The sequence below is a fragment of the Rana temporaria genome (assembly GCF_905171775.1).
Source record: "Rana temporaria chromosome 4 unlocalized genomic scaffold, aRanTem1.1 chr4o, whole genome shotgun sequence".
In the NCBI taxonomy this organism is placed as follows: Eukaryota; Metazoa; Chordata; class Amphibia; order Anura; family Ranidae; genus Rana; species Rana temporaria.
Window position 1 is genome coordinate 583,620 of NW_024404449.1, and position 11,271 is coordinate 594,890.

General features: G+C 47.5%; 1 long non-coding RNA gene across 1 annotated transcript; it reads left to right on the top strand.

The window, feature by feature from the left end:
* The first annotated feature begins 373 nt into the window (after positions 1–373).
* LOC120921774 lies at positions 374–2,451 on the top strand. The gene is made up of 3 exons (XR_005744968.1): positions 374–410; positions 2,175–2,297; positions 2,413–2,451. It is a non-coding gene; the product is annotated as an uncharacterized LOC120921774 (long non-coding RNA).
* The last annotated feature ends 8,820 nt before the right edge of the window (positions 2,452–11,271 follow it).

The window sequence follows — 11,271 nt, forward strand, 5'->3', positions numbered from 1 at the left end:
CAGGAGCCATTTCCACCCTTTACTCTCGGCTGGGGTTCTTTGTATCCATATAACAGATGTTCTACATGACTAAATCTCACATCAATTTTACTGCAAAATCAAAGGGGCCAAAATGTCTCCTCCCCTCCCCCCCCCAGTAATATATTTCTATCCCCCTTGGTGGGAGTGGAGATGACCCATCTATAAGGATATACAGTACATACACACACAGCACAAGGCCGTGTTCACACTACGAGATGTTTCGCAGGGCTGCAGTACCCCTGAGCTCCACAAGGTGGTGATCTCACCTCTACACAGGACGTCTCTATGGAAGACAGGAAGTGATGTCAGGTACAGACAGGAAGTTCCGGGTGAGAGGTGAGTCGGGAGGAATTAGAGAGAAGACATTGCTGGAACTGGCAGCAGAGGAGGTAATAAGATCTTATCTTCTATTTACACCCAGTAACCCCGTCATGTCCGTCCTCTTCCTCCATAGTCACTGTGACGTCTTTTATCTCCAGCAGATGATGATACACACATATATAGTGTGGAGACCTAGATTAACCCCTTCAGGATCGGAACATTCCCCCACTTGTGGGGCCGGAACATTCTCCTCATTTTGGAGACGTGTCACCTTTCCCACCAATCACCTTCTCACCTCATCAGTCTATACCAGTGTTGGCGAACCTCGACACTCCAGATGTTTTTGAACTACATTTCCCATGATGCTACACTACACTGCAGAGTACATGAGCATCATGGGAAATGTAGTTCCAAAACATCTGGGGTGCCAAGGTTCGCCATCACTGGTCTATACTAACAGTTATATGACGTTTATTGGGGGTGGGGGGTATGTATGGAGGATTGGAATGTGTATGTCTTTATTTTATAAGATTCAAAGAGGAAGAGGGAAAAATATAATTTGTAGTGAATGTCCTGAAAACAAATGTCTCCATAACGATCCCAGTCTCAGATCTTCATCCTAAAATGTGATCAGTAAAGTCTCCGGAGTAGACGGAGATCACAGGAATATGATGTGTCCTGGCAAAGCCTAAAGACAACGTTCATCTATTATTTAGGAGAGGTGTGACGCACCCGGGAGAAATGACTCTGTGTACAGATACCTCACAGAGCGCCCCTCACAGCTCCTTCTACCTATATCCCTCCAATCAGAGAATCCTATGACATCACACTGACCTCATAGCTCCTCCTCTCAATGTCCCTCCAACCAGAGTCAGAGAATCCTATGACAGCACACTGGCCTCACAACTCCTCCTCTCAATGTCCCTCCAATCCAAGTCAGAGAATCTTATGACATCACACTGGCCGCACAGCTCCTCCTCCCAAGTCAGAGAATCCTATGACCTCACAGCTCCTCTTCTCAATGTCCTTCCATCCAGAGTCAGAGAATCCTATGACATCACACTGGCCTCGCAACTCCTCCTCTCAATGTCCCTCCAACCAGAGTCAGAGAATCTTATGACATCACACTGACCTCACAGCTCCTTCTCCCAATGTCCCTCCAACCAGAGTCAGAGAATCTTATGACATCACACTGGCCTCACAGCTCCTCCTCTCAATGTCCCTCCAATCCAAGTCAGAGAATCTTATGACATCACAATGGCCGCACAGCTCCTCCTCCCAAGTCAGAGAATCCTATGACCTCACAGCTCCTCTTCTCAATGTCCTTCCATCCAGAGTCAGAGAATCCTATGACATCACACTGACCTCACAGCTCCTCCTCCCAATTTCTCTCCTTCCAGAATCAGAGAATCCTATGACATCCCACTGACCTCACAGCCCCTCCTCCCAATGACCTCCATCCAGAATCAGAGAATCCTATGACATCACACTGACCTCACAGCCCCTCCTCCCAATGTCCCTCCATCCAGAATCAGAGAATCCTATGACCTCACAGCCCCTCCTCCTCTCAATGTCCCTCTCACAAGCAAAAGCAAGATTGTTGGTCCCAGAATTCCTTGCAATAAGCTTTTAGCCTACAGAGTGGGGGGCCTGTCTGGGTAAATGATATCCCAGTGGGGTTTTGATAAAAAAAGGAGACCTGAATGGTGAGGTGAGGAGGATTCTGGGAATGTCATTTGATTTTACTATATGTGTTCAAATCTAGAGTTTTCCTCCTGTGAAGTCTGGAGATCCTATGATAATCACATTGCCTCCACCTCCCTCCCTGATAGAATAGAGAAATACAAAGAAGATTCTAGAAGTCACCAGAGAGATCATCAAACTGTTGACAGGAGACATGAGCGGTGTCGGGAAGGACGTCATGATGGACAATCAGCCGCCCCTCACATCACCGGGTAAGAGGAGACTTTATTGTAAGGAGAGAGCAGTACGGAGGCTCCACCTAGATCCCCCATCATCTGATAAACACATAGAAACAATGTATTCAGTCAGTGTGTGTGTTTCCTACAGATGGATCCAGTAATGGGAACCCACCAGAGAGATGTCCCCGTCCTCTGTATTCCCGGGATTCCACACAGGAAGGTCACACCATCCCCCACCATCATCAGGTAGATGAGTGACAATTATTGGTAGATCTGACTTATACACAGCATGTTTGTTACAATGAATTTTTTATTCTATATTCAGAGTGGAAACCTCAGGGATGATAATATTGATGTTAAAGAAGAGTATAAAGAGGAGGATGAGGAGTATGGAGTGATGGAGGAGTTTTCAGAAGGACACAAGGATATGATGGAGCCACCTAATACCAGGAACCCACCAGAGAGATGTCCCCGTCCTCTGTATTCCCGGGACTCCACACAGGAAGGTCACACCATCCCTCCTTATTTAAAGGTTGGTAGGACGGAACATCTAGACATGGACTTGTGGGGGGATGTGTGGATTTTATAGATGTGATGTCACAATAATAAAGCTTATATCTTACAGATGATATTCTCTCTCATTCTCTTGGTTTAGAGTGGAGATCCAATCGATATAGAATTTGAGGTGAAATCAGAAGAAGAAGAGACGTATGTGAGGGATGATCAGCAGTCTATGGAGGAGGATGGAATAACGGGGACATTTATAGAGGAGGACACTCCTACAGAGATCAGCACAGGTGGGTCATTAACACTAAATCCATTCCTCCACCCATACTGCTCACTGATTGGTCCAGAGCAGGGCGGGGACTGGGTAAAAATCTTCCTTCTCTGTGATGCAGACACAGTTTATTTGTACTCAGAGCCTCTTGTGGAACTAGGGGAAGGAAACAGAAGAAAGCTGAAAGGTGACATGGGGTGTGCCGTGGTCAGTATGACTAAAAGGGGGTAAAAACAAAAGACATTAGGATGAGTATATAAGGGAGGTTTATTGAAACAATACAAATTAATCGGCCAAATGAACAAATGCTTGAGGCCTCTCAATGAGTGGCTCCGGGATGTACCTGGAGTAACATGATGACCTCCACCTGCCTAACCTTTTAATAATGTGAACCGGGACACCCTGGCGCGATGCCGCAGAAGCGCCCCCAACCCTAAATGAATGACCTGAGCAGGACATGGGATTCAACCACAGATTCCATAAGAGGGTGCAACAATACTTTATGAAAAGTGCAGAGGTGAGAGGGGCCCCGTTAACTGTCAAAAGAGGACTAGCCCTGGGTTCCCTGATAACTGGGCCATGAGTGAAACCGAAACCAGGCACCAACCAGCCTCAATCTTGAAATACCTGATATCGGTACCAGCCCCAGTTTGCTGCGTTTTACATGCCTCTAGGTGTAACATGAAATGGTCAGGGTACCTGATCGACTGACTAATCAGTGTACAGGAATTATCTCCCGTACAAGCGAACTCCCCCGGTCTAAGGAAACCATAAAAGGCTAAATAGCCGCCTTCAGCACCAGGCTAGGTAGCTGCCCAAAAGGAGACCTAGACAAAATATCCGACACGGCCCGGAAGATGTGCCCTGCGATAGGCAGCCTGTTGTTAGGGCTTGGGGGGTTGCTCTTCTGAATACCCCTGAGGATAGCTTTCACAGAATGAGCTGCAAACAATGACTGCCTACTGGGATGAAGTAGAGAAATAAAATGTTGGCTACCTGCCAAATACCCCTTGATGGTATTGTGGGACAATTTCAGTTGAAAATGAGAGTAGGCCACAAAAGACAAAAGGTAGTGATTATCAAAACAATCCGACCTAGGGTACCGAGTTAGGAAAGACTGAAATGTTCTCCAGGCCGTACTGTAAGCCCTCCTTGTGTTGATAGACAGTCACCTGTCAATCAACCCTAATGCCCCTGCCCAGTGCGTGTTTAATCCACCCTCAACAGCGAGACATGCAGGGACGGGGTGGCACAGAGGTCTGCATCCGGAACCTGCTGGAAAAAGGACGAGAAATCAAAATGAGACAGAACGTCTGCTGCCGAATTCTGCACCCCACTAATAAACCTGCAGTGGATGTGAAACCTAAACTGTAGGGATAGCCACATGAGCCTGCGTATGAAAGCCATGATGTGTAGCGAATAGGGATGAGCTTCGTGTTCGAGTCAAACTCATGTTCGACTCGAACATCAGCTGTTCACTCATTCGCCGAATTTTGAACATAATGGGTCGTTCGCGCCAAATTCAAGTGGCGCGTCACGGCCCATAATTTACTGCGTCATCGCAGTGCATTGCTGGCTGATGATTGGCCAAGCATGCACTATGAACCGCATGCTTTGGCCAATCATAGCGCCGTCAGTACAGAGAGCCATAATTGGCCAAAGGTAAGGTGCCTTTGGCCAATCATGGCTCAGGGGAGTAGGTACACGCCCCACACTATATAAGGCTGCCTGCATGTCGGCCTTGTGTAGTGTGTTGCAGCATTGTGACTTGTGAGAGTCTAAGAGAGAGAGTCTGAGCGTCATTTAATTTTAGTTAGAGCAGGCAGGCGATTCAGGTAGCTGCAGTCAGTGTATTTAGTATATATATGCATCTTAGGAGTTGTGTGTATATATATATGTATACATACACTGTATTCAGTTTAGCTAGATCTCACTTCAGAGTGTTCCTGTTATTCTTGCTGCAGTATATTAAGTCAGTGTTGTGTATACTGGGCTCAGTGTGCAGCTAAAGCTGACTGTAGACAATTCCTTTTGTACTTATTCCAATACATCAAATAAAATATGTCTGGAAGGCCAACAAGGAGCTGCAGACACTCACAGGCCAATAAAAGAGGGCAAGCAGGCTCTGTGTCTAGAGGCAACAGTGCTGGTCGTGGACACGGTGCATCCTCATCAGCACGTGGCCATGGGACACGATCGTCCTTTTTTTGACAGCTGGCCGTGTTGAGCCGCAACATGCCGAAGACTTGGTAGAGAGGATGACCAAGCCGTCCACATCCTCTCACTGGTTGGCAAAGCAGCTGCCAAGGCGTCCTCTTCCTTCTGCACAATGGCATCAGTCACTCCTTACCTAGCCCCACAATGTCCTCCTGAGGAGTCCCCCGAACTGTTTGACCACAGTGTTGGGTATATGCTGCATGAGGATGCGCAGCGTTTTGAAGGCTCCGATGATGGTACACAGCTAGAGGAAGGCAGTAACGTGAGCCCAGAGAGAGGGGGTGCCCAAGAAGGACAGCAATCTGGCAGGCATGTTCCCCCAGCTGCAGCATACTGCCAGGTTTTCTACAGTGATGAGGAGGGAGGGGGCACTGATAGGAGGAGGAGACACATCTCCAATGACGCAGGATGCCGTCCAGGGGCCAGCTTAAGGGCAGCAAACCGACTGCATCACAACACAGAGCTACGCATGTGCAAGGCGCTGCTGTTTCTCAGCGTTATTCCAAAAGTTCTTTGGTGTGGGACTTTTTTGAGACGAGTGCATCAGATCGCACTCAAGCGTATCTCGCATGGCCAAAACATCACCCGCTTGGGTACCACATGTTTGACCAGACATATGTCGACCTATCATGCAGTTCGTTGGCAAGCGTACCTCAAAAACTCAAGCCAAAGAACAAAGCGGACCTCCCCTCATCATCTGGGATCTCCAAACCCACTATACCCTCAGTCCTCTCTGAAGCCTGCACTGATAGGACTAAAGGTGTAGAATTAGGTGTGTCACAGCCTAGTACGCGGGCAATCTACTATCGGTACACCGATGGCAGATTGTACCAGGCAAATTTCCCTGCCCCAGCTGCTGCAGCGCCGAAAGAAGTTTTTCCCAGCCATCCACATGCCCAGCTGTTGAATGCTAGCTTAGCTAAATTGCTAGCACTTCATCTGCTACCTTTTCAGTTGGTAGATTCTGCCCCCTTTGTGAGTTTGTGGAATGTGCGGTACCTCAGTGATAGGTTCCCAAACGCCACTTTTTCTCACGGAAGGCGATTCCGGCTCTCTACCGCCATGAGGAAGGCAATGTCCATGCCTCACTGGACAGGGTGGTCAGTGGTAAGATGCATATTACCGCTGACTCATGGTCCAGCAGGCATGGACAGGGATGTTGCCTCTCTTTCACGGCACATTGGGTGACTCATGGCAGCTGGGAAGGACGCAGGACAAGGTACAGGAGTGTTGGAGGTTGTTCCGCCACCATGCCTCCAAAACACTACTACTGGTGGTGACACACCTTTCTCCTCCACCCCCTCCTTTTCTTCTTCCTCTGTGGCCTCTTCCTGTGCTGATGTGTCCTAGGAACCAGCGGTGCTCTGTAGGCGTTCAAGGGGCTACACAGGTACGCAGGCAAAGAGATGCCATGCAGTGCTTGGGGGACAGGAGCCACACTGGGGTAGAGGTTCTGTCAGCTCTGCAGGGGCAGGCCTCAGAGGTGGTTGACGCCACGTCAGCTTAAGCCAGGAATGGTGGTTTGCGACAATGGCACCAACCTCCTTTCCTCCCTGCGCCAGGGACAACTGACCCATGTGCCCGGTTTTGCTCATGTCCTTAACTTGGTGGTGCAGCGGTTCTTGGCCAGGAAAGTCTGTGTGCATTTCCGACAGTCATATAATTCCAGTGCTCGGCTGGCAGACCTCCAAAGGGAATACAACCTGCCCAAGAACCGCCTAATCTGTGACATGCCCACCAGGTGGAACTCTACGTTGGCCATGCTGCAGCAGCTGCACATGCATCAGAGGGCCATCAATGAGTATCTGTGCCAATATGGCAGCAGAACTGGGTCAGGGGAGCTGGGGTTTTTTCCCCATGCCAGTGGGCCATGATCAGGGATGCATGCACTGTCCTGTCACCACTTGAGGAGGCCACGAGGATGGTGAGCAGTGACAGTGCATGCATCAGTGAGACTGTCCCTCTTATTCACATGTTGGAGCACACGCTGTGTGGAATAATGGACAGGGCCCTTGAGGCAGAACAGAGGAAGGAAGAGGAGGACTTCCTTACTTCTCAAGGCCCCCTTTATCCAGGCAGTGTTCCTGCTTGCCCGCCTATCACACAGGAAGAGGAGGAGGAGGATTGTGTCAGCATGGAGGTGGAGCCTAGCACTCAGCAGCAGTCTTCAAGGGAACAATTACAGTCCCAAGAAACCCATGGACTTGTACGTGGCTGGGACGAGGTGGCTTTGGATCATGTCATCCTCAGTGACCCAGAGGACTCTGCACCGAACGCCTCAGCAAACCTACGTTGTATGGCCTCCCTGATCCTGCAAAGCCTGCGGAAGGATCCTCGTATTCGTGCTATCAAGGAGAGGGATCATTACTGGCTGGCAACCCTCCTTGATCCACGTTACAAGAATAAGGTTGCGGACCTTATCTTGCCGGCGCAGAGGGAGCAGAAGATGAAACATCTTCGGGAGGCCTCGCAGAAAGGTCTGTGAAACGCGTTCCCAGAGCCTGGGAGGTTACAAAATCCTGGTCCTGGACAACGTGTTGCTGAGGCTTCGGTCGGTCACAGAAGGAGCGGTGGAGAAGGTGGCCGTCTGACCGATGCGTTCAGACAATTTTTTAGTTTGCAGCCCCAACGTATGACCAGTTCCAGCAACCATCGCCAGCGTCTGTTTTACATGATGCGGGAATACCTAGGGGCAAGATCAGACTTGGACACCTTTCCCACTGAAAATCCTCTGGCTTACTGGGTCTTGAGGATGGATCACTGGCCAGAGCTTGCACAGTATGCAATTGAGCTACTGGCTTGTCCTGCATCCAGGACAAGCCCTGTTCAACAGGGGCATGTAATTACAATTCTTGATCTAATATTTCACATCAGGACCCATTCCTGTGCCCACCAAGAGTAACTGTGAGGGCTTACAGAGTTGTGGCACCAGCGCCAGCACCAAAGGCCCAATTTTTCTACCACTACAATTCTTGATATAATAGTTCACACAGCAGGGCGTTCCAGTGCCCACCAAGACTAACTGTGAGGGCTTACAGTGTTGTGGCAACACCAACACCTAGGACCCAAATTTATGCAGAGTATATACGGCAGGCCCCTACTTTCAAACATCCAACTTTAGAAATTACTCCTACTTGCAAACGGAAGGAGACAACAGGAAGTGAGAGGAAATCTACCCATAGGAAGGGAAATTCTCTTCTGTAAGAGGTGTCTCCTGTCCACTGATGCTTTATCACCAATCCTTGTTTCACTAAAAAACCCAAATTTTCAAAACATCATTTGTCATTGGGACAGAAAGTGAGGTGCAATCTTCTGAACAGATGCCCACAGACAGCAAAACAAATTATTGCACATACAGAGGCCCAACATGCAGGGATCACCTTCACATGTGTGAGACTTTTACACAGTGTGGCCACATACAGAGGCCCAACATGCAGGGAGTACCTTCAGGCGTTCTGGAGCACGGAGGCCAATTCTGACATTTTTCTCCTACATGTAAAAATCAACATTTATTTGCTAGAAAACGACATAGAACCTCAAAACTTCATGCATGTTTTTTTTAGCAAAGAGCCTAGAGAATACAGTGGCGGTCGTTGCAACTTTTTATCTCGCACGGTATTTGTGCAGCAATTTTTCTAACACGTTTTTTTTGGGGGGGGGAAACTCTTTTATGCTTTAAAAAAACAAAACAGTAAAGTTAGCCCAATGATATGTGGTAAGGGGGCGTTATAATAATATTGTGAAAACTGAAAAAGCACAATAAAATATGAAAATAAGTATAAAGAAACAACAAATGATCCACCCCTGTGAAACAAATGTGTAGCAATGAGAAAATCTTGATGATTGATCAAAAAAAAGTCCAATTATCACAAACTGATACAGTCAATGATCAAATAAAGGCCCGATAATTGTAGAAACAAAAAAAACAGGTGTTTAAATTCCAAAAAACAGCCACCACCAACATACTCCTGACCCCTGCACTATATCCTCTATGTTGTACATTACATACTCCTGACCCCTGCACTATATCCTCTATGTTGTACATTACATACTCCTGACCCCTGCACTATATCCTCTATGTTGTACATTACATCATTCTGATACTATATAGTCCTATCTGTTGTATCTTATACAATATGTTGTACATTACATAGTCCCGACTTCTGCTCTCTCCCCTCTACCCAATGCTATATATACACATAATGGGCTAGATTCAGAAAGAATTTACGCCGGCGTATCTATTGATACGCCACGTAAATTCAAATCTGTGCCAGCGTATCTTCTTTCTGTATTAAGAAAGCAAGATACGCCAAAATTTGCCTAAGATCCGACTGGCGTAAGTCTCTTACGCCGTCATATCTTAGTTGCATATTTACGCTGGCCGCTAGGTGGCGCTTCCGTCGATTTACGCGAGGAATATGCTAATTAGGTAGATATGCCGATTCACAAACGTGCGTACGCCCGACGCATTTTTTTACGTCATTTACGTTAGGCTTTTTGCAGCGTAAGGTCACTCCTGCTATATGAGGCGTATGCAATGTTAAGTATGGACGTCGTTCCCGCGTCGAATTTTGAAATTTTTATGTTGTTTGCGAATAGGGCTTTGCCTAAATTACGTTCACGTCTAAAGCATTGATGATTTGCGGTGTAATTTCGAGCATGCGCACTGGGATTCTTTCACGGCATGCGCCGTTCGTTAGAGACGTCATTTACGTGGGGTCATGTTTTATTTACATAAAACACGCCCACCTCTTCTCAATTTAAATTCGGCACGCTTACGCCGGCTGATTTACGCTACGCCACCGCAACTTACGGAGCAAGTGCTTTGTGAATACTGCACTTGCCTCTCTAAATTGCGGCGGCGTAGCGTAAATAACATACGCTACGCCCGCACAAACTTATGTCCCCCTACCTGAATCTAGCCCAATATGTATTCTCTTTTCTTACACCCATTTCCCACCAGCTGGACATTTTATATCTGATGATGTGATTGGAGCACAGACTTTTACATGGTGATAATAATGTGAAAACATCATCAGACTTTGGAACCTTAGACAGAAAGTGATAATGAGGGGAGGAGTCAATAACCCAATGATGGAGGTCTTCAGGATCGGTCAAGTCTTCATCTTGGTTGTTATCCCCCCATCCTCACTCTCTGACCTCTGGTAGGGCTCAGCCTTGCTGTTATTCATGACTAAATCATGGCCTAAATAAGGAAGTGCAGAACTTCTTGTGTTGGGAAGATGGCAATGTGTGATAGAGGGGGTGGAGACACTCATCCTATAATCCCCTCATCACTGTCACTCCTATAAAAGACAGTTCTCGTTGTTTCCTCACTCTCTGACTAAGGTCCATGAATAAAGAAATGATCTGGTAGGAGATCAGAGGACCCATTTACTAGTTACCTTGAGGGAGAATTGTAAGATCCTCAGAGGCAAAGCTGCCTGATGTGGGCGGAGTCCTGGTTTAGGGGAATCAATCAGCTCATGTCTAGTAATAATCTTTGTATTTCTATTTTAGTAGATGGACGGGAGATGAGGAAAACCTCAGAGGATTGTCTCACTTTGTCTCCAGACTGTAAAGTAGAAGATGAGGACATCACACAGTATAGTCCAGGAGAAAACCCGACTACCTCAAATGTCCATCCGGCACCACACAGTGTAGATGGACCATCGTATTCCTCTTATCCTGAGGAACCTCAGACTGTGCGGGACGGTGCCGGACCATCGTATTCCTCTTATCCTGAGGGACCTCACACTGTGCGAGACGGTGCCGGACCATCGTATTCCTCTTATCCTGAGGAACCTCAGACTGTGCGGGACGATGCCGTCCTTCCAACAGAGAAGAAGTTTTCCTGTACTGAGTGTTGGAAGTGTTTCCCTTCTAAATACCGTCTTAATGTGCATAAAAGATCTCACACAGGGGAGAAGCCGTATTCCTGTCCTGAGTGCAGGAATTGTTTCTCACGGAAGTCTAATCTTTACACACATCAAAGATCTCACACAGGGGAGA